Below are 25,000 nucleotides of genomic sequence, written 5' to 3'. Positions count from 1 at the left end.
GATAAACACTCGGCCTCGTTAAATATGTGGTTCTTAATGGATGTTAAGCCTGTGTTTGTAAATGTGTGGAAGAGGAAAAGGAGGAAGAGATTTTTGGTGGTGCTGTTGAAGTGTTTACTCGGGAGTTTATTTGCACAAGTGAGTGTGTGTGTGTGTGTGTGTGTCTGTGTGTGTGTGTGTGTGCAGCACCTGCAGTAAGCGAGCTCCCTTTACTCCGGAGCCCTCAGGGCGGCCTCACAGGAGGAGCTGCCGCCGGGCACGCGGCGTTGGACCGTGCAGCGAGGCAGTATATAGAAGCCGTTACTCAAAGCTGTTTTTTATCTTTACAATCCGGCAGGTTCTGCTCACGCCACCAAAACCGGCCTCAATAAATCCAGAGCAGTAACTGCACGTCATGCCCTCAGAGCTGCCAAACGACCACCTTCCTCACAGTAGAAGGAACTGGGCAGCTGTGATCAGGGCTGAATTAACCCACAAGGGGGCCCGGGGAAAAAAAGGCAGTGGGTTCCCTAATCAGCTCCCCATAGGGCTGTCAAAGATAACGCAATAACACGATAACGCAAGATTTATAGGTTGTAGCGGCTCAGTTTTAAAGCTAGAGTGAAGATACTGGTATCATATGAAACTAGAAAACCTGATGAATCCATCGGTACCAACCATGTCATACTAGCTTCTAGTGAAGGAGGTTAAATAACGCTCCAAACTTACGCTAAATTTTAGCGAGGAAAAACCGGCATGGCCATTTTCAAAGGGGTCCCTTGACCTCCGACCTCAAGATCAGTGAATGAAAATGGGTTCTATGGGTACCACACTGACAGCTGTTGTTGCCTGTTGGGCTGCAGTTTGCCATGTTATGATTGGAGCATATTGTTTTATGCTAAATGCAGAACCTGTGAGGGTTTCTGGATCAATATCTGTCATTGATTTGTGTTAATTGATTTACAATAATAAATATATACATACATTTACATAAAGCAGCATATTTGTTCACTCCCATGTTGATAAGAGGATTAAATACTTGACAAATCTCCCTTAAAGGTTCATTTTCATTTTCAACATTTATTGATTGACGGCCCTAAAATAAGTATGTTTGTTACGTAACTTCCGTTACTTAAGAACAAAACTATGATAAAATAACTGTTTGCGTCCACGTTGGTCTCCTGAGTGAAAGTCCTGTGTTTGTTTGACCTGTCCAACCTCCCGTCACACCCGGCGTACGCGGACTTTCTCGCTCTTTATTACACGACTGTGTTGAATACTCGATTCTGATTGGTCAATCACGGCGTTCTCCGGTCTATTATTTCTTTATAGCAGAGCGTTGCTATGGCTGCAGCTCTGATGTCGGACTCTGGAGGACCGTTTTTGTGTCAAATTATTGATTTCTTCAGTAAGTAGGCGTGTAATAAGCGGGATAATGTTCAGCTAGCGGGTCATTGTTGTGAAGCTGAAAGCCCGCTGCATCTCATACAGATGCTGAAGATTGCCTCGGTAAATTGGTATCAGACGCCGAGGGACGTTGACGAAGCGTTGGGAGTGTAACCGCATAAAGAATCTATCTAAAAACTTGCCATGATTTGGAAAATGGTGTGCCATAATGATTTGCTGTTAATGGGCTGTATTGCTATATCACTCAATAACAGCAGAGTTCAGCTAAAAGTTGGTAAAATTGGTTGGTTAATGTGTAAACACTTTTCCTCACTGCATGGTGTGACATTTCAGGCGACGTGTGACTGGCTGCTATTTATTTTTCGTATCACTTCCTCATGACGGAGAGCTAGAGAGAGAGAGGTGGCTGTGACCTGTGAGCTGTAACAACCTGCTGCCAGGACCATCTAACCGGAGTCACGGTGACACTGAACCGGGATAGAAACTCTATGACTGAAGAATATAGAGAAGAAGTGAAATGGGCATACCCACACACATACCTAGAAGTTATATAGTCAAACGGAAAGCAAAAGTTCTGACGTGTTAATCTCTTCAACGTCTTCTTGATCTCGCCACGCGATTGGCTCTCTGAATCGGCCTTCAGTCCTCCTGGCAGCCTCTGATTGGCTCGGATCCACAGGTTTTTCTCGATGACTCAGTCCCCCTCCGAGAGGCGAAAGCGCTGCCTCTTATGGCGTGTTTCTATAGCAACCGGGCAAGGGGAGGGGGGGGGGGGGGGGTCAGGCGCCGGTGAAACGCATAGGAGCCATTTCCTAATAAACTGGGTTTTATTGTCTCTCTGTCTGTTTTCTGCTGTGTGAAATGTAAACACGCCTTAAACTAAGAGAGAGAGAGGACAGAAGAGAGGGAACCGGACACGGAGGGAGAGAGTCTATAACGGCCTTCCTTTCTCTTTCACACGTGTTGCATTCACTGTCCTCCAGCTTTATGAGAGTTGCTCTGTCTCACAGACGATGTATGCACGCTAAGTGAAATGTACACGGCACACACAACTCTGTACGGCGCTCTGTCGAGAGCAAAACCGCTTTAAAGGTCCCATATTGTAAAAAGTGAGATTTTCATGTGTTTTATATTATAAAGCAGGTTTAAGTGATATATAAATACTGTTAAATTATCAAAACGCTTAATATATACGGAGAAATACACACAGCCCGTATTCACAAATTGTGCGTTTGAAACAAGCCGTTAGGATTTCTGTCCATTTGTGATGTCACAAATATACAATATATAGATCATTACACGGTTTTAAACGTAAACATTCTAAATGTGTCCCAGTTTATTTCCTGTTGCAGTGAATGTGAATAACATCAGCTGACAGGAAGTAAACATGGACCCAAGCTGTTGCCTAGCAACGCAATTCCGTTGAAATGCATTAAAACAGAGCAATTCAGACAGGAGGGTAAATACAGCTACCATGGCGTTCTAGGAATTGTTTGTGTTTTCACAGTGTGTTTTCAGTTCATGATAGTTAATTATAACCAATTTATCATTATTTATTTATGTTTATTTTATTATTTTTCTATTTACATTTTTTTTTAATTTTTAAAATTGTTTTACTATGACTATTTTATTTAATTTGTATATTTCTGTTCGTGTTCTGTTCGTGTTGTTCGTTGAGCGATCACGTTGCTTATTTTACACATCAAGATGTTAACAACAGCAATCATTTAGAGTTTTGTTTGTGTCCAGCTCGTGGATGTAGCTAAGACTAACTCTCTTTTAGCTCTGTTTTTGGTCTCCACCACATCCTGAGGGAAATATCTGTCCCTTTTAGCTGCTAAATGCTCCACTATGTTCACCAGCTAGTTGCTAACTTTGTCAGTCTGAAGTTTGGTGCACAAGTGGGTCATCAATGAGTTACAGAAAGAAAGCCAAGAGTAAATGCAATTTCGGTTGTAGCAAAAAAGAGCAATTTAATTTCTGTCGGACTTAAAGTGTACCTTGAAGCAATATTTGATCTTAGTCGTAATGCTGTGAATATTTAGAATACTTTTGCCACGTACTATATGCAGGAGAAGAAGACTTTTATTTCTCTCCGTGGGTGTCGGATGATTGACAGGAAATAGAGCGTAACGTAATGCAGCGCTGATATGAAAACACTCAACCGAGGAAACGATGAAATAATGAGAAAACAGAAAGTTGACTGATGGACCGTCCCGCTCCGCTGATTTTCAAGTCTATTTGTAAATTGTTTTTTGCCCCTATGATCCGCTAAGCCTCGTCTCATTTAGCTTATTTTCTCATTTTGGAGTTGTTGTTTTTTTAACCTTTTCTTTGTGAGTCAATGAATACAATGAAAAAATCACCTTTAAGGTAAACTGTGCATGGAATAAGTAGTTTCATAGTATTAGACATCTAAATTTAATTCATAAAACACCAAATGTTGTTTATGTTTCTCAGCATGCTCTTAAAGGTCACATATTATGCTCATTTCCAGGTTCATAGATGTATTTTAATGTTGCACTAGAACATGTTTACATGCTGCAATGTTCAAAAAACCCTTTATTCTTCTCATACTGCAGCCTGAGTCTGCCTGCCTCAGAGCCTAATTCAGCCTCTGTCTGAAAACCCCTGATTCACAGCCTGTCTCCTCCCACTCTGCTCTGATTGGTCAGCGTTTTCTGTCAATCAAACTTCCTCAACAACAGCGTCACCCTCCCCCTCCCTCCCGGAGCAGCTCTGGAGAGAGGAGTGGAGGGAGAGGAGTGGAGAGAGGGTAGTGGAGGGAGAGGCAGCTAGAATAAAGTTTATAAACCACTTTAAAGTTTATAAACCAGAAACTTCACCCAGCGCACGTTACCGGAGGAATCTGATCAGAAATCGGCGACACATGATGAACATCTGCGGTCCAGATTCCAGGTTTTCCTGACGGTTTCTCTCAGGTAAATAATGCTGTTTATATCTCTGTTGGTTAGCTCAGTGTTTACCTCATGCATCAACTCTGTAAACCGTAAACATACACTCTGTTTTACGTCTGTCTTTACAGATCCATCTGTGAGAAATGACCGACAGAATCATCCCAGAGGAGAGCAGACAGCTGAGAGCAGACAGCTGAGAGCAGACAGCTGAGAGCAGACAGCTGAGAGCAGACAGCTGAGAGCAGACAGCTGAGAGCAGACAGCTGAGAGCAGACAGCTGAAAGCAGATGGGAGATACAGAGCTAACCCGTTAGCATGTAGCTACACAGCGACCATCAGGGTGGAAAATAGAAGATGTGAAACAGTAGTCAGTTCATTATTTCTGCTAAAAGATAAATGTATGGAAGATCAGAGTAATGGTATATTATTTACAGTAGTAGCTGTCTCTGTGTTACCATGACTACAGACCACCGGAGCTTAGCTTACCATAGTTTACCAGAGCTGAAGACTTTCTCCTGTACCATGTTAACATAACTAACTAACAGGTGAGATGATTACAAATGCTGTGAATAATTAATATTGTCATCTGTCAACTCAAATAAAGTTTGACTGTGAAACAGAAATGTGTTGTGTTGCTTACAAGTCACTATTTACTACCTGTACTCTGCTACATGCATGACATCAAATATATATAATATATAAATATCATCTGTTTAAACAGTGTAATTACAGAAAGCCTTTGTGAAAGAACATGTTATATTTAGATGATGGGAGTACATGAAGCCTGTTCTGCTGGTTCTTGCAGACTAACAGAAGGGGCTACTTTGGTCAAGTTCGGTTGTGGATGACACAGAGTGACGCTCTGTGGGGCGGGGTCAGCTAGCTGCGCGTTCTCTAGTTCAACCAACCCATCCTTGCAATTCTCTAATGACGTCAGAAGAGAAAGGAAAAGCTGCAAAGTGATTTTCGACACCCATTTCCGGACAAACGGAGGAGGAGAAAAAGAGAGAGGATGGTCTTTTATGACACTATGGTGACCTGTAGACACACTGGGGACAGATATTGATGTTTAAAAGACATGGAAAAGTGCATTTTGCATAATAGGTGACCTTTAAATGAATGATTTTAATTACTATTTAATTATTTATTTATTTAGATGTAATTGGCTTGTCCCCTAATCTTGCAAATGACTTGACATTTGTGCTAATTACAGACATTTAAGACAGCTTATATTAATGTCTGTTTGTATAGATTATGACATAATTAAGGTTCGTTTTATGGGATGTTTGTTTGCTAGTAGCTCTTATTGCCTGGTTGGATGGATTGGGAAGGTTACGTTGCACACGCCGGTTTTGTTAAAACATTTAAAAACAAAAATGTATTTATGACTTCTGAAGTATTTATAATACTTTGTGTGAGACAAGAGTACACAAGTGACACATTATTGTACTCAGTGTTTAGGACGTATATAATGTTTTAAAAGTTCAGAATCTCCGCTATGCAGTAGGGAGAGTTTTGTCCACTAAAGACCGGCCCACACTTAAAGAGTTTTCAAATCTTAACACATGTTGAAAATGTGAGAGAGCCCACACATAACGATATGTTAACAGATTCATTCTTGAACAACAAGAGTCCCGACTAAAATAACGGATATCTCGCAAAATCTCTGGCGATCAAACGTGACTTTAGTGTCAACAAACATGGCGGACGACGAGCAGGAAGAAGTAGCGATGTTAGTTTTTACTTTGTACTAAAAATAGAGGAAGGATGGAAGGAGGAAGTCATGGAGACACGTTGAATAAACACTTGCGTTGTTGCCACAAATCAGCACGTTGGTCCTCCGTTTCTGAGCTCCATCTTACTACGACTTTATGCTCAGCTTGGTTCTCTATTGGCTATCGTTCTTTCCCACGTGACTGCGTCATCGGCTGTCCTCGGGGTTCCCCGCACACAACAGGTTTAATATTTACGATTTGAAATCGGTGCGGCCAAGATGGACTTCCAAACCGATCGGGGGATGTAAATAAACACTCTTAACACCCCACAGGAACATCTGGAAAGATCATCTATAGAACCATCAAACAGTCAGGGCTTTGCTGACGACTGTTGGGGCGGGGGGAATCGGGCACAAAATCAACTTGATTCTCGTTTAGTGTGTTCCCGGGATTAGTTCTTCATGTTACAACCAATCAGTGAGTTAATAAGATAAGATAAGATAGAACTTTATTAATCCTGAAGGAAATTCTTGTGCCAGACATTGCTCAAAATTACAACAAATTCAAGTGTATAAAATAAAAAGTACTATTTCTAGCATCAGTGCCTAAAGGAATAACTATAAAGTAAGATACATTTAGTAAAATGAGTTAATAAGATAAGTAAGATAAAAAAGATTAAAAAAAGTAAGCTAAAAAAGATAAAAGGAAGTAATATTGAACACAATGAACAATGATGTTGCACATGATATTGATATTATATTTGTTGTCAGTGTCCGGTGTTTTCAGTTGTCCTTCCTGCAGAAGATGGAGGAGTTCTAAAGTCTGATGGCCGCTGGTAGGAACGACCTCGAGGTGCACCTCGGTGGTCTCAGTCTACGGCTGATGGTGCTCTGGTATGACTCCAGTGTGGCGTGCAGAGGATGAGAGGCGTTGTCTCTAATACTGATGAGAGGCGTTGTCTCCAATACTGAGTAGTTTCCTCAGCATAAAAGTCGTGACCAAACACATTTTCACAGGTCACACAAGAACCACATCTCTTGTCTCAAATCCCTAATACAGTATATGGTGTTGGTTATATATATATATATATATATATATACGTAGTGCAGTGAGCCTCCGACTGAATCATAAAGCTGAGTGAGATATCAGGACGGTCCGAGGGGAAGGCTGTGAGTGGGAGTTCTTCTGTTGGTCCTATAACCTGCTTGGAGTTATTTCATGAAGGTGTATGTCTCCTCAATCTTCCAGCTCTATTTAAGATTTTCTTGATGCCTGTGAACAAAGTCCTCTGGAAGTGTCGGCCTGTGAGCCGGTTTCCTGTCAGAGTAGAACAGGTAACTTTGCCCGACTCGCTGATCCGCCCCCGCTCCGCTCCCAATCCTGGCTTCATCATCCGTCAGGTGTGTTGCATGTGTTGTCAACAGGACCTGTCATATAGTCTCGTCTGTATAGTCTCGCTCTGTTCTCCCTTTCTTAAAGTGTTCATAGTGTTTCTTTCAGTTTCAGAATTAGCAAAAGGTGACCAGTGACCGGAATTCTTTTCAAACAATGAATAATCAGTCATAAGCCATCATGAACGGCAGTGACTCAAGTGTTCAGGATGCGTCTGTTCACCAAGCCCTCCAGGAAGGTGGTGTGTGTTTGTGTAGGGTGTTCATCTTTCCTGTATATTAGTTTTTAAAGTCCACTTTCCTAGGTATTTTCCTGCAAATCCTGCAAAAGAAGGGAGAAAAAAAAGAGGCTGTGGCTTTGACGTGGCCAATGTGGGCGAGGCATTCCTCTGTGAAGCACTCAGGCAAATTTCTGGTGAATTCCCCAAAGGATTGATTCAAGGGAAACTTCTAAGGGTTCCTGGGAAGTCCTCAGAGCATTAGTGGGAGTTCTTCACAGGTTGTCAGAGAGCTGGGGGATTTCTCCAGCAGTTTACCGACAGATGCTATTTAAACGTCACCTTGCACTAAGTTCATTTCTCTTATTCGAAGATGGAAATATCGAATGCGTTGTACTTTTTGCTGTAAATGCAATGACATCATTTCCAATGTGTCCTCCGACTATCCAGCTGCATGATCCACATGGGGATCCATTCAGACCGGCATTTAGAACAGTGAAATATTGGAGAAGCAACTGAAGCTGCTGCGGGCATCATCTCTGTTTTTACACGACTACTACCCAGTCTATTTTCTTTTTGAAAGGTTGCATTTCAAATGTCGGCGCTACGCAGCCCTCTGACAGGTAAAAACGAGACATTGTAAACATTCTAAAATAAAGTATTAAGTAGGCTTAGAGTCGTTTTTTTGGCAAATTATCTTGTCTATCAATGAGTTTTAAGTCGGGTTATTAGTATAATACGGAAATGTACAGACCACTACCATTATTATGGAAAGCGTAATATTTGCTAGATCGATATAAGTATATTAAATACCAGGAAATAGCATCCACAAAGTATGATAAGGACCCCGGGTAACACTTTATAAAATGGTAAATTGATAGCGAATTAAACTTAGTTAATAGTTATTTTACTATTAACAAACAACAAAATGATAATTAATAATGGTTATGGTTAACAGTTTATCAGTTAATGATTAAGATATTATTTGTAAACCTTTTATAGAAATTGTTTGCAAAACATCTATAAATATTATATAGATATAGACCAGATATTTGTCACTTTGTCAATGGTTAATAAACATTATTTTGGATGTCATCTATACAAGTTATTTAGATAGATAGTTAATATTTTGGTTAATATGGTTAATTACTGTTTTTTGGTCCATCTATCTATGTAATGTTTATAGTCTAGATGTTTTACAAATTATTTCTTTTTTCATATTGGTAATCACTAACAAATACTTCATAATAAGTTATAATATGTGCAACAATAAACTGATAATAGTTTACTAATGTAATCAGAGTGTAATTGTTATTGTCTCCTATCAGCTATGAAACTATAGAATTTATAAACTAATTATTTCATATTACACAAACTAATGATAAATTAACAGAAATTATAGCATTACTAATAATTAGTAAACATTATTAATTATTATAAGTTTAACTTATTTAATTAACTTAATTAATTATCGATTTACCATTTATAAGTGATGGTTATTGTTACGGTTGTGTATATTCGAGGTGATCCCGGACGAGCCCCCAACTGTTACAACCCCACTTAAGGCTGGGGGAGGTGGGAGTAAAATGTTACCGAACATCTGATTCAATGAGCTCCACCCAATTCTGAAACTAAACCTACGTTCTTGTTTAAATTAGTTGTTCTTGTATTTTAGTCAGTGCTGCTTCAAGTTGGAAATTTCATTAAGTACGTTTTTTTGCTGAAGCGGCATCCTCCAATACACATCAATCACGGCAGTACACGTTTTTTTTAAATCTTTTGTAAAGTGGCCAAATGTATGCAGCCAATTATTAATGAGTAATCTTTATTTGTGCGCTTGTATTTTGAATTTGAAAGAATGTAGTTTGTTTTCCTTTCAGAATCACACTGAAGTTCTCCTATTTCACTTGAACATTGTGAGAAATGAGAACAATAGGTTTGACAGAACAATAGGTCTTTGTTATAATGTTTTGATATCATCGTAGTCAGTTAGAAACCTGTCCTCAGAACATCTCTAACGGTTGACTGAGCTCACATTCACCTCATCGATCTGGTAATTACTAGTAAAACCACACTAGCAGAATCGACGCCTGCCTGGCTCTCTGAAAGTACCTGACGCATGATATGATAATAATAAACCTTCATTATCAGCTCTGTTTCTTTCTCTCTCTGTTAATGTGTCATCAGTAGACCTTCATCATCATCACAGCGCTGCGTCCTCCACTGATGTAAAAGAAAAGAAACTGGTGGTTTTTCAGGCAGGTTTCGTTTCACTCAGCGAGAACTGAGATTGTTGAATTTGGTCACGTCAGGGTTTTTAGAATCTGGAATCAACGCATGAGGAGTTTCAGTTTACGTCAGTGCTGATACACACACACACACACACACACACACACACACACACACACACTAACACACAAACACACACACACACACACACACACACACACACACACAGAACATGGAAGTCTTCAATCCTTGGCTGCACGTCTCAAGTCAGATCTTAGTCTCATGTCCAGTTTTGAAAAAATAAATTCTGTTGATACTGGATTATCTCGGCGGTCTTGGACTCATCTCATAATTAAAAGTACATGTTTAACAAGTATATCATGAAATATTAGATGGTGGGATGTATTATCATGAATTGCAGACTTGAGGCATTTCATTATTCTCAAGTGAGATTTTAAATATCGTTTTTTTTTCCAATAAAAACAGAATAACTTTTTTAGTAAGAACCGTTGATTATGAGAATACGTTGAGCTGGTAAACATATCGGAGCATCCAGAGGATGGAGGGAACATTGGTCTCACATTCGCCAGGTGGCCAGAAACACGACTCCAAATGAATGCTTATGTTGCTCCATGTCTGCTGGACGAGTAAATAGTTGAGCTGTCAATCGATTCAAATATTTAATCATGATTATTTGCATGGTTGTCCGTGATTAATCACGACTAAAGGGAGATTTGTCAAGTATTTAAACCCTCACCTTTGAAGATGGCCATGACAGTCCTTCGCCAATATTTAGCGTAAGTTTGGAGCGTTATTTAACTTCCTTCATGACCAGCTAGTATGACATGGTTGGTACCGATGGATTCATCAGGTTTTATAGTTTCATATGATACCAAGATCTGACTTTTCTTCTGCCTTTATTTCTGACTTGTTTTTGACAATTTTCTGACATTCTTTTCAGACATTTTTCAGACTTTTTTTTGGACATTTTTGACATTTTTCTGACATTTTTTTGACATTTTTCAGACTTTTTTCGGACAAAAACCCTCACACATTCACATATCTGGAGGTCAGAGCTCAAGGGACCCCTTTGAAAATGGCCATGACAGTTTTTCCTCTCCAAAATTCATTGCAAGTTTGGAGCGTTATTTAACCTCCTTCATGACCAGCTAGTATGACATGGTTGGTACCGATGGATTCATCAGGTTTTCTAGTTTCATATGATACCAGTATCTTCACTCGAGCCTACAACTTCCGAAAGATCGATTGTGTTAAAGCGTTATCGCTTAAACTTTGACAGCTTTTGTTAATAGACAACTGTTTGCTAACATTTACAACTTTATAAGGTAATAACACGTCAGTGTTGAGTTGACAGCTTCAACAATTCAATGGCTAATAAATCTAATAATAAAAACAAAGTAAATGCTCTAAATGTAGTGAGAGGAGGGGACAGGAAGCAGGGAGAGAGGTTGTTGTGATTTATGCTTAATTTAAGGCTCTTTGACGGCATGCAGGAAGCTGATCAGGAGACAGAAAAATGGAGTCCAGTTGGAGATGTGCGTCAAGAACACAGAACTGAGAAACCTCAGACCATTTCCTGTCAGTTCATCTCCTTTTTTTTTTCTCTGCATCTCACTTCCTGTCTGTGTGAAACGAACCAGACCTTACACGAGTCATAAAGGGATCAAGATATGACCTCTTGCTTTGACGTGGACCATTAGGTCGGCTATGATGTGGCTTCCAACCAGACGTGTCATTCGGTTACGACGCCCTTAGTAGACGGTTGATCGCAGCATACCAACGTTTTTCTGCTGCTCCAGGCTGTACACCGAGTGTTCTCCCTCATAATGTACGGCAGCATGAGATTTGACGACGGCATAATAAAGTAATAAACGGAACCCTCCGCTCCTCGTGGCTGTAGTTTTGCACCATCACTTTTTTTTATTTAAATAGCGTTTTATGAACTTTAAAGGGCATTCACACCATTTTTGTCCCTTTGATTTGAAAACCTAGTGTGCTTGTGTGTGTTTGAGTGTGTTTAGGTCCACTAAATACAAATATCATACCATTCTCCTATCCTCTTTTCATTATATATGCTGCCTCTGAGGTCAATTATAGCCGAGCACAATCTGTCTTTTCATTGTTATGCGGATGATCTACAACTCTATCTACCTGTGAAGCCTAATGGAAGTGATGCACTGAACTGTCTGTTGAACTGTATTAGTGACATAAAGCAGTGTCACAAAATGTCCTTCACTTAAATGAAGGTAAAACTGAATATTTGACTACTGTTGCAGTCTCAAGCTTCTTATTTCAAACCAAATGTAAAAAACCTAGCGGTGACATTTGACGTCTGTTTGATAATTTGATAAACAGATTAACTCTTTCCAGCTTCGTCCTCTGGCTAAAGTAAAGTTCTTCCTCAATCAGAAGGATCTTGAGAAGGCAGTTAACGTCTTTATTAGCTTGAGACTTGACTTCATTTTGCTTGTAGTTCTTTTAAAGAGGACCTATTATGCTTTTTTTCCCTTTCCTTTAGTGTGTTATATATATATGTCGTTTTTTTGTGCATGTAAAAGGTCTGCAAAATTACAAAGTCCAGGCCAAAGGGAGGTTACACTGCTCCTGAAACGCCTCGATTGAAGTCCCGCCTTTTCTTCCGTGACGTGGTGATGTCACCAAGTAACACATTTTGAACTGCACAGCTGATATGTTATCTTTTTTTAACTCTCAAATATCAATATTAGCCTCAAAACTTCGCCATTGTTCCAGCTCAAGTTTTGAGTTTTTAAAAGCCTTCCTGCTGCTGCTCAACTCAACAACCCAAGTTCTTCCCTTCGTGATGTCCACGTTGGTCCGTTGCTTGTCTTGGTTTCAGTTCCTGACACAGCTCACTGATGCTGTTTGATTTGTTAGCCGGCCAGCTCTCTAACCTTGGAGAGAGAGAGAGAACGGTCTCTCTGCTCACTATCACATTGCCAGGAATTGTTAATTTCACAAAAAGTGGTGTTGGTGGTGAGTGATGGATTAGACATCTGCAGCGTGTTTCTGGAGCTGACGCACGAACGCTTTCGGAAAAATTATTGGCAGTGTACAACAAAGTATCCATGACAAGTTATTGTAGTTGCACAACGTGTTTCTCTCTGCTGAGTTCATGAGTACATGACGCTGTTAACCTCGTGGTGACCAAGGGATTAAAGGGATAGTCTGAAGTGGGGTTGTATGAGGTACTTATCCATAGTAGGTGTATTACTTACAGTAGATGGCGGTCGGCAGTAGGGATGCACCGATCCGACTTTTTCAGTCCCGATACCGATACCGATACCTGGGCTTTGGAGATCGTCCGATACCGAGTACTGATCCGATACCAATGTTTAATTAATGAGCTGTATGCCTCACTGTATGGAAATGACTTCTTTTATGTGTAAGATAACATCACTTTTCTTACTTTGTAAAACAAAATGTGACACATAAATACATAAATATACATTTAGAGAATTTTTATTTATTAAAATAATAAATCGTACACCAGCAACTTGGTAGAAAATCTTACAATTCCCAATAAACTTTTTTAATGCTGCAAAGAATTTGTCAAAATGTAAACAATAAATAAAATTCCAGTATATAATGCATATAGTGTACAAACATAGAATTGAATTTAATAGATCGGCCCCATTATCACTGATATCCGATCCAGCTATTTGAGTCAGTATTGGCCCGATATACGATCCGGTATTGGCCTCGGTGCATCCCTAGTCGGCGTGATCCCAGTTTGCAGAAACAGACAGGAGCACCGACACCAAAGCAAAGCAATACAGTGCTGTGGACGGGGACGGCAAAAAACTTATTTTTAGACAACTTAAAGAAAGCGTCATCTAAAAAAATCGGAATTTTTCTGACGTCCCCGTCCACAGCTACTGAATTGCTTTGCTTCGTCGCCGGTGCTCCTGTAAGTAATACACCTACTATGGATAAGTAACTCATACAACCTGAACTATCCCTTTAAGGTGCCAACCTTAAACAGTACAGTCGGTGTGCCCCCACCATCGAGAAACAGACCGGAAGCACCTGCACCAAAGCAAAGCAATACAGTGCTGTGGACGGGGACGGCAGAAAAACGCAGCAATGTCCCCTGTTTGAGTCCGTTCAGGGACCTTTGTTGCATGTCATTCCCTATTTCTGTCTCCCTGCAAGTTGCAAAATCTGTTCTAAGATCTGCAAAAACTTGCACAAACTCTCGCGGGACTCGCTGCCCGACGACTTATCCTAACCTTAACCATTCAAGGTCAATGCCTAAACTTAACAATCTCACAAGAGTTTCCCCAGTTTCCCCTTCTAGCCACTACCCTCCTTGTTTCCTCTCATCTCTCTACTGTCGGGGTCAGCTTCCTGTTGCACCACATGGTTCATGTTCATCTTCCTTGTCACTGGACATCCCTTGCCTTTCTTTTTTTTTTTTTGCGTGAGCCACCGGAGACCCAAATGTAGTGTCAGGTGACCCAAGAGTGTTACAGCTGCTCTGTAACCTGCCTGTTTTGCTGCTTACTTACTTCAGTGATACCAGATTGCACCATCCTCCTGTAGGAACAACAAGTTGGGTAATATGATTGACAGCTACTGAGGCTCCGCCCCTGCTTGCTGCTCATTGGTTCCCCTGGGGCCCCGAAAGCCATGCAGCGTCAACCAGATGAGATCTGCTTGTGGGGGTGTTTTCTTTGGAGGATGCTCTCAGTTATTCAGAGAAGAAACTACGTCTGGGGGACTTTTCCTCCAACTCAAGTTCAGATAGTGTCGATGAGGTCGACTGATCTTTCTTTTCATCGCAGACTTGATTTCACTTTTTCAATTAAGTTACTCTTTGTGTGTTTGGAGTTTGAAGTGACGTCAATCAGCCAGAACAGTGCAGGTAATTGCATTTTCCTCCTCCTCTGCCTCTCCGTTCTCTGCGTCTATCTGTTTATCTTAATGTGTTATACAGGCGGAGGGGTCAGACCCTGACCTCAGATCCATCATGCCTCGTCGCTATGATTCATCTGGCCGACTAGGTGAACGCTTCAAAGGAACTCACACACATATACATATACATACTCGTACGTAAGCACGTCGGCTTACTGAGAACTCTTTGTGGTCTGTGAGTGGGACTGTGAGTCATGTTCCTCTTTTTCATTCATGATCGTTCACAAAGCAGAGCGAGCGTGATGTCAAAGCAGCGAGGAGCGGAGATTAAAAAAGAGGAGAAGATACTTGGATAACATCGCAGGCTGATGGAGTTTGTATTCCCACTGCATGCTGGGTAAAAACACAGCGGACCCCCGTGAGTACTGGTGGGGTTGTTTTGTCTGCCTGGTGGCTGTTAGTTAGAGATCTAAGTGTGTTTTTCTACGTCTCTCAGGCTGGTGTTACTGGGAGGGATGGGAGCAGAGCTTCAGGGTCAAAGTGCCAACGTGTGTTCGGAGGACGCTTCCTCATAGATCAGTTTGGTGCTCTTCTCATGTGTCTATAAATGATCTCATGAGTCACATTCACTGATCGTATTTCACATAATTCACCCCGAGGAAGTTCACTCCTCTTATTAGCAACGCTGACCTGCAGAGGAGCTCATGCGTTTCACAGCAGCGTAATAATAACGCACTTTTTATTAATAAGCTGCAGCATGAAGGAAGTTGCCATCTGACGTGTGTTTTCTTTCAGCTGATAGTGATCACAGAAGCTATGCTTCATGATGTGGAGGACGGGACCTGCCAAAATCAAATATAAATAAATAAATAAATGTAGTGAAAATAATATTTAAAAAAATATAGAAATTAATGAATTGATAAAATGTGACATAAATTGATATTTCTGTTTTAATTTGCTTCTTTAATTATTTATTTATCTTTGTATTGATTCCCTTGTTTATTTACCCTTCTGTTTAATTTCCCCTTTTATTTAGTCATGTATTTATTTTTTATAAATTTTTAAATGTAATTATTTATTTTTCAAAATAATTGTTTTATTCATTTTTTTTAATTCATTTTATAATTATTTTTAAATGTATGTACTTATTTATGTATTCATGCATTTATTTATTTATGGCTGATTTTCCCTTTGCATTTCACCCTTTATATTTATTTTCCCAAATGTTTTTATTTCTGTATTCTTTTCTTTAAACATTTATATATATATAAATATATATATATATATCATATATATTTCTTTATGCATTTCTACCCCATTATACATTATACAAATGTGTCATGTACATAAATACATGCACACATTTAGAAATAAATATAAGATAAATAAAAAAATAGATGCAAAAATAAATAAATACAAATTAATAAAAAATAAATACATAAATAAATAAAAGGGAAAATTCAACAGAAGAGTAAATGAATAAATTAATTAATACAAATACAAATAAATACGGACGTAAATTAAAACAGAAATATCTATTTATGTCACATTTTATCAATTAATTAATTAATGGCTACATTTATTTTTAATATTATATTTTTGCTACATTTAATAAGTTATTTATTTATTTATTCATTTATTTTTGATTTGGGCAAGTTCCATCCATGCCATGTTGAAAAATTATTTTCACCGCCGGCCGTCATTTCCTTAGCGTCTACGCATGAGATCCCGTTTTGTTGATAAAGGAAAACGTAGCACATTTCTATGGATTGAATCACTCTTTAAAATGTTCTTTTTAGATTATATATTGATTTGCATATTGTTTTGTAAATTAAAGTTTTCAGGATTTGGGATTTTATTTATTTAATTTTCAGGTCAATTATATATTATATTATATATATTATATTATTATATTATATTCAATTATAACATCAAACACGAAAGCTATCAAGTTATGTAAATTTTAGTATGGCACTTTAATATTTGTACAAATCTAGCAGGACTCCGTCTGCCAGTGCAGCGACCCTGCGTGGAGTCGAAGGACCTGAGGGTGAGAAGTAGCCGGGACGTTGCTGGTTTAGGGTCTGCAGGATCAACTGAGTGTCACCTCTGTGGGAGTAACATTCACAAGCAGCTATAAGAGAGCTTCTCTAATGAGTGTCAGATCTCAATCTGTGGTGTTATGACTCATCCGTTAGTTGTGCTGTGTGTCAGCGTGGCGACAGATCAACTGCCTACGCCGGGGTTTTCACCTGCGAGTCGTGATGTCGTGCACGACCACGCGTTCATTCATCAGGCCTTTCACAGGCATCTTCCACCCGCAGAGTACACATGAAAACCACCTCGGTCGAGACACTCGTGTCAGTATGAAAATGGCAGACCTGACACAGAGATGAGACACAGAGAGTTCAACCGTTACGTCCCGTTCACACATGCAGTCTATCCCTTACATGTTCAGGAACATTTCCTGCACGGGGGTTGAATGTGTAACACCTCAAAACCTCGTAACATTTCAGGGAAAGTGTTGTTTCAGCTGTGTTGTGAATGACAGCAGTGACGTTCATTCTGAACCAATTTTCATGAAATTTGGTTTGTTATAATCGTGAGAAATTGAACATGATACTATATGAAACGCATAGCGGCGGCATACAGCGAATATATAAGAAGTGGCCGTAGTCACTGTGATGTCACCCATTGGTTTGTGGACTACGGCTTTGAAGCCTCGAGTTTGTCATTTTGGCCGTCGTCATCAAGCCCCTCCAGGAAGAGTGCCAGTCGTCGATCCGGACTTTCGTAGTGGCCAAACGACGGTACTGCAACTTCCGTGTCCGTCACGTGATGCCATCGGGCCCAAAAATACTTTTTCCCATAGACTTAAATTGGGAAAGAGACGTCTGTAACTCAGCGGATAATTTATTTTGAGGTGAATCAACTCCCCGGTACGAACACTCTAATAGTCCTGATTTAAATCATTACGTTTTTAAAGTTGTAAAACACACTAACAGCTGAATCCAGAGTTATTTCCCTTCCTCCGTTCATGTGAGTGAGACCCAGACCGAGACTGGAGCGCCAAGCCGTGACGACGGCGTGACGTCGGGACACCGTGATCGAGTCATGTGACCAAGCGGGCGCTACTCCGCCAAGATCCGAGTACTTTTCAGACGGTGAAAGGGTTAAAGTTGTAAGACGACACCCAGACCGGACAACGGCGTGGTAGCGACCTGTCAATCACCTAAAGCATCCCCTTCTTTATGGTCAATCTGACTCTAAATTGGACCGTAATTTACTAAATGAACATCGTGCTGTATTGAAGAAGACTTGAAACTAGCGATTGAGACCATAAACTCATGTTTATGATGTTTACTGAGGTAATAAATCAAGAGAGAAGTAGGCTCATTTTCTCAGAGACTTCTATACAACCAGAGGAGTCGCCCCCTGCTGGCTGCTAGAGAGAATGCAGGTTTAATGCACTTCAGCATTGGCTTCACTTCTCAGACCCCAGAGGTATCCCGCTGGCCTTGCTACATGTTTTTCTTCTTCTTCCGCTGAGTTTTATGGTAGTTGGCATCGTTAAGTGTTGCGCAATTCAAATATTTTATAGCTTCGGTGTAGCCAGAAAACCCAAATTTGGGCAGTCAGTTGGAGCCTGGATGGAGAAGGAAGAGTGTGATTGGCTGACAGACCTGTCAATCAAAGGCATCCAGAAAGCAAATTAAAAACATACTGAACATCGTAAATGAGATGAGTTTCTGACGAGGGATTGGTTTGGTTTGGGTGTTGTACAGTACACATCACATGCCGATCCATTCTCAAATAACCATGCAGGTGAAAAGGCATGGACGTGTGTGTGTGTGTGTGTGTGTGTGTGTGTGTGTGTGTGTGTGTGTGTGTGTGTAGTCGGAGGTTTGTGACGATGCCAGGAAGCACATTCTTTGGCAGCACACGGGGCTGCTGTCAGACGGCACTCAGGAACACGATGTACATCACTCTGGATGCAGCAGAACCAGCGCCCTGAGATTAAACCACACACACACACACGCACACACACACACGCACGCACGCACGCTGCTGAGGTGGTTGGCAGAAAAAGAGCTTTGTCATAGCGCTGCGGTTACATCATTAAGGAAACTGTGGTTCCTTATTTGGCCTTGGTGGTGATTGACGTCTCCCTGCAGCCAGCTGACTGACTTTGCCCTCCTGGCTGCGACTATGTTGACGCCGCAGTTGCTACGTTGCATTGATGCTTTAAGAGTCACGCGAGCCAATGAGATGCTCTCTCTCTCTCTCTCTCTCTCTCTCTCGGCCGTGGTCCTCGTCTGTCAAACCCCGGAGGATAAATGTCTCTGAGTGCAAGGGCAGCCAGAACAACGTGAGTCACTGTGTCGCTCGGCATCCAGGGCCTGTCCCCTCAGGGTGGGAAACCAGCAGCCAGCGGTGGGCCAGCCCGCTCTCATTCCCAGGGCGTCAAATACAGACACTTTGTCACTGACATCGGCCTCACAAGGTGCCATCGAGCGCCGGTATGAGACGCACCGGGCTTTCCATTAACTACAATGTAAACCCGTCCACGGCAACAGTAAACGCTCAGAGAACGTGCTGAGGTGACGCAGTTTAAGGAGCGAAAGAGACACATCGGGCGGGCGGGCGAGCGGGCAGGCGGTTGGGCGCCCTCTACAAGGCTATCAACCAGGAGACCGCTGTTCGTCTCCCGTGCGTTTTAAGTTTCACTTTCACGTAACAATCAGCCGTTCATTCGTGCCCCATGTTCACAACGTCAGCTCACATTTTCACTCTTAAAACGTATTTACGTTTATGCGCTCTCCCGAGTGCCTCGCCTCTCTTCAGCTCCTCTAAAGCGCCAACAGTGTGCAGCTAACGTAGCAGAATACTGTCTTGAGTGCTGAAGGTACGCACACAAAATATGTATAGAGCACCTTTAAAGACAGAATTGCCGATGCAATATGACTCAGTTAAAATGCCCCCGACAGTCAGATCACTGCTTATATATATATATAAAGCCATATCACTCTCAGGTAGACGAGTAGACGCAGACATCTGGTCTGGGATCAGTGATGAACTAATGGATGTTCTTGAGTTCTGATCATTTGTGTGATTGAGGAGAAAGCAGCAGACACACAAAGTTAATCAGAAGGACGGGAAGAACGGCTCATTACAGCACGGGACAATGTCAGGACAGGTCTTTATATGTGGCCAAACAAACACTGTCCAGCTTGTCTTCTCTGGTCTCAACATCTGCTTTACAAACCAACCTGATGATCCCTCGTGCTGCATAATGTAGCTGTGATACCTGCAGGAGTGTCTGATGCAGCCTCCTATAATGCCCCCTGCACACATGAATGTAATATACACCGCCTGCTCCGATTAAGTGACAACATGACGGTGGATTAAATTCCATTTAACCAAGTTCAGCTCTGCAGCTGCAGACACGTCGCCCTCTTGTGGACGAAGCAGGAGGATATATACTATATAAGCAACACCCTGTTTCACAGCTATACCAGCATACATGCAAACACTTCACCACCTAGCTGCACTAGATGAGAAGCATTTCTAATTTTAAGGATACATTAAAAACTGCAGTTCCCTCTCATGGACACTAGAGGCTTTTAACGTGCAAATCTGTCTCATGCAGTTTTAAAGGGACTGTTTGTAACTTCTTCCACGTATAAATCATTGCGGGTCGGTGTCTCATGCGCGCTCATCCGGAGTCTCTCCTGTACTCTGCTCCTCTGCCTGCCTTCACTCTCACACCGTGCTCCTTCTCTCTCTCTCTCTCTCCACCTCTCACGTGCATGCTGCTCACTCCACACTGCAGAAGAGTTAGTTTAGCTCTGAGAATATCTAGTGAATGTTCAGTGGACGTTTGTGCAGAAATAACTGCTGCAGCTCCTCCAGACCAACAGAGGTTTCCCGTGTCTTGTGAAGTGACGGGGCTCCGCAGAGAGAAACGTTATCGTCTCCCCCGTTCCCTCCGGCCGCGGTCGGGAGGCTGAGGCGGGAAAAGCCAACACTAGTATCAGCATTGATTCATGGAGAGACCTTGGTCTGGTCAGCTAACATTACTGCCAAGCAGCTGAAATATAGAGTGATATTGTGCTTTTAGCTGACGTGTGTCTCCTCACTGTGTTGAGCGATGCTCCTTCATGTCTATGTAGAGCGAGCACAAGCGCCAGCAACAGGACGCTGAATTTAGTTGACTTCACGGCCACAGGTGAAGCTGTTAACAAGACATTTAGGATTCTTGCACACTGTCCCTTTAAGTGCTTCGTTAAAAATCCCTTTGCATTCCTTTTTAACCTCCTTGATTTGATTAGAATTTGAACCAACTTCTAGCCAACATCACACCATACTGATATATCTACTTAAACCAGGCCGCCGGCCTTTCTTTATGGCCGAATGTCAACGTAATGAGTGATCTGCTGAGTCATTTGTGGGAAGTCATTCAAAGGCCCGAGGAGTGTTTGGTGTGCATTTCCCCTCAGCGGTGCAGTCCAAGCAGCGGGGCTTAGAGGAATCACAGTTTGAGCTTCTGTATAATGGAAAGTCAGAACGGGGGAATCTGCTCGAGCTGGAGATGTAACTGTATATCTACAAGCAACATTGTGCTGTCACTGTGTAAAACAAACTGGAAACATGCTGTTACATGTGGAGATTAAAGGGAAAATCCACTTTATAATCACTAATAAGGATGTCATGATGCTAGAAATTTAGGAATGAATACCAATACCAGGGAAATCCCACGATTCTCGACACCAAAGAACACTTAGAGCTCATGTTAGGAAGTTAAACAGCTCATAATTCAGTCTCTAATGTATATTTTATATATTGCTATGAAAACATCTCCCTCAAACAGCCGGATTTATTCAAGTCAAAAACTACATTTTACAAGATTACATTTAAAACACATCATGATTACGTTATAATTTAGCTTTGCCCAATACTCATTTCTACTGAATTGAGTTTGAACACATCATAATGAACTCAATGCAACCTCCCGTTAACGTGTTAGCTGTTGGCTCCGTGCAGGACTGTGCTGCCCACCGGCTGCTAACAGCTAATGTTAACTAGCTCTCATCCTCCTGCTGATTTCAACACAGATCTGTTGGTCACAATGTCGCATTATCAAGGAAAAAATAGGATGCGTTGATGATGATGAGGTTATGTGTCATAGGCATGAGGTATGTCTGAGGAGAAGGAGGAGAGAAAAATAAATAAATAGATAAATAGTAATTATAATAATGTTGAAAGAAATTAAATAAAAATAAAAAACAAATAACTAAATAATAATAATAATAATAAGTAAATTAATCAATTAATATTAAAGGTCCCATTTCATGCTCATTTTCAGGTTCTAACTTGTATTTTGTGTTTCTACTAGAACATGTTTACATGCTGTAATGTTAAAAAAACAACTTTATTTTCTTCATACTGTCTGCCTGATTATACCTGTATTTACCTTCTGTCTGAAACGCTCCGTTTTAGTGCATTTCAACGGAATTGCGTTGCTAGGCAACAGTTTGGGTCCATGTTTACTTCCTGTCAGCTGATGTTATTTACATAAACTGCAACAGGAAATAATCTGGGACACATTTAGAATGTTTATGTTTAAAACCGTGTTAATGGTCTAAATATTGTATATTTGTGACATCACAAATGGACAGAAATCTTGACGGCTTGTTTCAAACGCACAATTTCTGAATACGGAGCTGTGTGTATTTCTCCGTATATTGAGCGTTTTGATAGTTTAACAGTATTTATACATCACTTAAATCTGCTTTATAATATAAAACACATGAAAATCTCACTTTTTACAATATGGGGCCTTTAAGTTGTTCGGTGTATCCTCGTTTTTTTGTTTTTTACTTCACTTTTCCTTCTTGTATTTCTGCCCAACACATTTCATGACAATCTGTCCAGCTATTTCTTTCATCACTTTCACTATCTTCAGGCCCCGCCTCTAGCTGAGCAAAAAAAAAAAAAGACAGAACAATATTATAGTTTAAGTTTCGTAATGATCAAACACATTTTCCCAGCAGACGACCACTCACTGGAAATATACTCATCTGCTAGCTTGGTGTGTGTGTGTGTGTGTGTGTGTGTGTGTGTGTGTGTGTGTGTCCCTCCAGGCAGATCCAATAAGTTCACCATCAACAACACACTGCGCTCTCCGAGTAATGCTTCATCTCATCTCATTTCCATCTTCCTCTTCTCCGAAACACAACCAAAGCACCGGCTCCTTTATGAGCAACACAAACGGCAGCGGCGGCGGCGAGGAGGTTAAAGGTCACGTTCATGACTCTTGTAAGATCTGAGGAGAGATACACATGTTGGGCGTGTGCGTGTGTGTGTGTGTGTGTGTGTGTGTGTGTGTAACTCATGGCTTCATGTTTCGTCCTTGTGTGTGTTTCTTTATTGCTGAATGGCATTTATGTAACGTCTCTCTCTCTCTCTCTGTTTGGCTGTGAGGGCTGTTGATCACCAAGGACAGGCGGTAAAGAGATGCTGTCCATCTCACAGGGACTTCTTATGTAACCATGTGGTCTCTCTCTCTCTCTCTCTCTCTCTCTCTCTCTGTCTCTCTCTCTCTCTCTTTCTCTCTCTCTCTCTCACAGGCTTCACTGGAACTTCATGTATTCTGCAGACGCCGATATGGGCTCCAAATCTGGTGTGACGCACTATACTGGCAAAAGGTACGTCTCTCTCCTCGTGTGTGTGTGCGTGTGTGTGTGTGTGTGTGTGTGATGAATTTGCATGGAATTTCTCGTGCACGGAAACCCAGATTGCAACCACGTATATTAGACCTCTTTGTGCGTCTCCCCTCTGGACCACATTGTTTACCTGGCTTTGGAACGAGAAGAATGTGTGTGTGGGCGAACAGCGTGATCCTACCTGTTACGAAAGGCCATGTGTGTGTGTGTGTGTGTTTCTCTGGCCCTTATACGCCGTGCCGCTCCCTCTCTCGCTGTGAACTTTGCCTCCTCGCCAACACTGTGTGGCCTTTACAGCTGTCAGTGTGTCAGTGTGCTGACTTGACTATGACTTGCCCCAAACTGCATGTGATGATCATAAAGTGGGCATGTCTGTAAAGGGGAGACTCGTGGGTACCCATAGAACCCATTTACATTCACTGATCTGGAGGTCAGAGGTCAAGGGACCCCTTTAGAAGATGGACATGAGATTCCTCCTCAGTTGCTCTTCCTGACGTTTCTTACCTTACCTTTGGAGGTTTGAGATGTTTCTCATTTTAATATTTAACTGAAATGAAAACATTGAGCTTTTCCCGTACGAGAAATAAGATATTAAATATTGTGACGGCAGCTCGGCATCGTGGGTAAAGAGCCGGGACCAGAAGAGGATCGGGTGACGAGGATGGACTGATGGCGAATTAGGTGAAGGTTCATGATGAGTAGGGGGTGGGAGCACACACACACACACACACACACACGCACACACGCACACACGCACGCACACACGCACGCACACACGCACACACACACACACACACACACACACACACACACACACACACACACACACATATGAAGGGTTTGTGGTGACGCATGATGATGAATATGTTGTGCGGTCTGTGTGTGGGCGTGTGTGTCTGTGTGTGCACATTCATGCAAACATGCCCCTTAGTGGTTTCCCGCCATCAAAAGTGAAGGCACCCCTCTGAATTCCTGACCTATAACTCACTTCCTTTTGTGAACTAGCACCTGTCAAACACACACACACTCACGCACACGCACACACACACACACACACACACACACACACACACAGCAAGCCGCAGTGCATGGGTGTAAACCACAGGCATGGGTTTAATGTTTTATGTGTGTTTTCATGTTGTGTGCTGTGATTTGAGAGGGGAGTGTGTGTTCAGTAGTAGCAGCTAGTTTGGATCTCTCTCTCTCTAACACACACACACACACACACACACACACACACACACACACACACACACACACACACACACACTTTCTTCTACAACAGGGGTGCTCAGACTCTGTTGGGGCCAGGGACCCTTTAAAGGGACTGTTTGTAACTTCTAACACGTATAAATCATTGCTGGTCGGTGCCTCATGGTCTCTCGTGTGTCTACGCTGTTCAGACTCAGACTCCAACACAAACTCCAGTGAAGCACCAAAACCTCTTGGTTGTATCTAGTGAAGCTGTTAAACAGTGTTGGCCGCGGTCGGAGGACGCGGGGGAGACCGTAGCTTTGGTCT

At 41.6% G+C, this 25,000-nt stretch overlaps 1 long non-coding RNA gene across 1 annotated transcript in view; it reads left to right on the top strand.

Annotated features, from left to right (window-relative positions):
• Window positions 1-25,000, top strand: part of LOC141761944 (uncharacterized) — a 67,592-nt gene that overhangs the window by 17,164 nt on the left and 25,428 nt on the right. Inside the window, exon 2 of the long non-coding RNA XR_012592669.1 lies at window positions 23,384-23,461. This is a non-coding gene — a long non-coding RNA (uncharacterized LOC141761944). The remainder of the gene's footprint in view (window positions 1-23,383; window positions 23,462-25,000) is intronic.

Source organism: Sebastes fasciatus, chromosome 23, assembly GCF_043250625.1.
Source record: "Sebastes fasciatus isolate fSebFas1 chromosome 23, fSebFas1.pri, whole genome shotgun sequence".
NCBI classification, from domain to species: Eukaryota; Metazoa; Chordata; class Actinopteri; order Perciformes; family Sebastidae; genus Sebastes; species Sebastes fasciatus.
This window is presented reverse-complemented; position numbering and strand designations above follow the sequence as displayed.